The sequence below is a fragment of the Myotis davidii genome, unplaced genomic scaffold, assembly GCF_000327345.1.
Source record: "Myotis davidii unplaced genomic scaffold, ASM32734v1 scaffold586, whole genome shotgun sequence".
Lineage (NCBI taxonomy): Eukaryota > Metazoa > Chordata > Mammalia > Chiroptera > Vespertilionidae > Myotis > Myotis davidii.
This window is the reverse complement of record NW_006296809.1, coordinates 247,853-250,620: the sequence shown is the minus strand read 5'-3', so window position 1 is coordinate 250,620 and position 2,768 is coordinate 247,853. Positions and strand designations below refer to the sequence as shown.

General features: G+C 62.9%; 1 protein-coding gene across 1 annotated transcript in view; it reads right to left on the bottom strand.

Moving 5' to 3' along the window:
- The window catches only part of TTLL10 (tubulin tyrosine ligase like 10), a gene marked incomplete at its 3' end in the record, with an annotated part of 23,307 nt that extends 22,830 nt beyond the window's left edge, over window positions 1-477 (bottom strand). The window contains exon 1 of the mRNA XM_015569673.1: window positions 464-477. The remainder of the gene's footprint in view (window positions 1-463) is intronic.
- Window positions 478-2,768: the final 2,291 nt, after the last annotated feature.

The following is a 2,768-nucleotide window of genomic DNA, read 5'->3' as shown; positions in this document are numbered from 1 at the left end:
CCACAGGCCCACGCCCTCCGGCCCAGCCCTGGCCCCGAGGCCAGGCCGATGGGGCATTCGCCTTCTGCTAGGACAGTTTGGGGGCCGGGGGCAGCCCTGGAGCCTTTGGGGCTGGGGCTCAGGGCTGGGTCCTCTCCTAGCCCTCCAACCAGCCCTCGCTCTGGGGGGACCGGGCTCAGAGACGCCCGCCCGCCCGGTTTCTCTGCTTCTAGTCGGTGTCTTCCTGTAGCCCCGGGCTCCTCTGACTCACCGCTGGCCTCAGCAGAGCAAACACGGGGGCAGGTGTGGGTGGATGCTGGGGCCACCACCCAGCCCCATGCGGACTCACGGGGGTCAGCTCTCCACGGGGGTGGCAGACGCTGTTGCTCACCCTCCAAGTCGGGCTGTGGACCCGGGTCGGGTCGGGAAGGGAAGGGGCCTGTGACCTGGTCCCACTAAGTTTGTCGCCGGCCAATCAGCACTTCCCAGAACACAGGCTTCGCTCAGCAGAACCGGAGGCAGATCTGGTCACAGGCCCAGCCGAACCAGACCCTAGCGTTCGGGGTTCAGACTTGGAGGTTCCAGTCTGGACAGGGGCCCCCATGGGGCACCAGCTCTGCCTGCTTGGGGCCTCCCTGGGGTGTCTGTCTGGGCCCCTGCCACCACGTCCCCTCCGAGTCGAGTCGCAGAATGCGGTGGAGACCCCTGCCCACCTGCAGGGAGGCTGTGCAGGGCCGGGTGCTGGGTGTGGGGGTGGGGCTGGCACGCCTGCCCGCCTCCCTTCCTGCCCTTGATCCGCAGGGCCAGGTGCTGCCCTGCCCAGGTGCTGACAGGTGAGCGACCTGAGCAGGAGGGGGCCCGGCTGTAATGAAAGGCTGGCGGCACCGAGAGGGGGCTTGGCGGCAACCGCCTTGTGATCTATCTTCCCGCCCCTTCCGGCCCTGCTCCCCCAAACTGACCCGAGGGCCCAGGGACTGCTGGCTGCTTCAGGCTCAGGGCAGGAGGGTTCTCACCCACATTCCCACCCCACGCCCTCCGCCCTCCGAGTGGCCTGGGGGCCTGGCCATCCCATGAGGCCTTGGATGGGCCCACAGACACGGTGTTACGAGCAGTGTGTGTGTGTGTGTGTGTGTGTTTTGTTTGTTTTGTTAATCCGCACCCGAGGACATTTTTCCATTCATTTTTAGAGAGAGTGGAAGGGAGAGGGAGAGAGAGACACACACACACACACCGATTGGTTGCCTCCTGCGTGTACCCGGACGAGGGCCGGGGATCAAGCCTGCAACTGAGGATATAAGTCGAACCCGGGACCCTCAGTCCACGGGCTGACGCTCTATCCACTGAGCCATACTGGCCAGGGCTAGGCAGGCTTCAGATTGGACCCGCACTGGGGGCCCCTCCCAGGCCTCCTGGACAAATGCCGCCCCCCCTTCCCCACTCTCCTGCCTGGACCACACCTCCAGGCCCCAGTGTCCCATCAGCGATACCGAGGTCCTCCCAGCCCCTCACATGCGCCTCAGCTGGCCTTGACCTTGACCTTGACCCCTTCTCCCTGAGACCCGGAAGCACCTGTTTCTCCCTGGGGGCCACACCTGGCACCTGAACCCAGAAAACACTGAGCCGGATGCCTGAAACCTGCACACGTCATTCTTGGGCAAGGTCGTCTGCGAGGCGTCTGGGCTCCTGGCCCTCAGACTGTCCATTTCTTTCTTCCTGAGGGCTCACCAGACCCCCGACCCACCCCGCTACACACACAGCTACCGGCCGATGTCTCCAGCCGCCTCCAGGGGGCCAGATCCAGGGGGCAGCCCTCAGGCCTCCTGGCCTGGCCTGTGCAGCTGTTCACTGTGTCCACCAGAGCTCAAGGCACCCTGGCTCCTTCCTGGGCTGGAGGCGGCGGGTGTAGACAGGCCCCTGGGGATCCCGACATCTAGAGGCTGGGGAAGACCCAGAACATTCCTCCCTGGTGTCCAGTGGTCTCAGATCAGGCCCCCTGTGGCCTTTGTCTGGGAGTTTGCAAGCAGACACCCTGGGCGGGGCACCATCTGGTGACTCCTGCTGATGGTGGGAACGGAGTGCAGTCAGGATCTGCTGTGCTGGGGGGGGGCGTCCCAGGATTCCTGGGTGGCCACAGGCGATGGGTTCCCCATGGAGACAGGTGAGCCAAAGGGAGAGAGTGCTCCGGGGAGGAGGTGCCCTCACTGGGCTGGCCCTCGGTAGCCGTGATGAGCCAACCTGCTCACCAAGACAACGCAGACGCCACGCGTCGAGACAAGGAATGGCGAGGCCCAGTCGGGCTGAAACCAGAGGGAACACATGGCCTCGAGAGCGAATGAGCACAAAAGCTACTGTCCCAGGGGTGAGAGGTGCACCCTTGCTCTGAGGGGCTGGGACATAAGTGGAAGCTGGGGGTCCCCCTAAGTGAGGGTGTGTGTCTAACCAGACGTCCTCCCCACAGGAATCCAGGGCCCCCAGGGTCCCACCCACAATGAGGACCATCCCTGTAGGCGAACCGCCTGAGCTCCCGCCATCTCCTCTTCCGGGGAGCCTCAAGGCAAGGTGGCCCCGTTCCTGACGTGTATTTTGAGGTCTTTCGACTGTTCTGGGAAATCCTCACACAGTATTATTTCAAACATTAATTTCTCCCCTTCTCTCCTCTTCCAATCCCTAACATGTTATATAAGACTAGTGGCCCGGTGCATGAATTCGTGCACATGAAAAGGAAATTAATTAGAAGAAATATTTTAATATCGCTATCCGCCCTTTCTCTATAACAGACGTGTCAACCA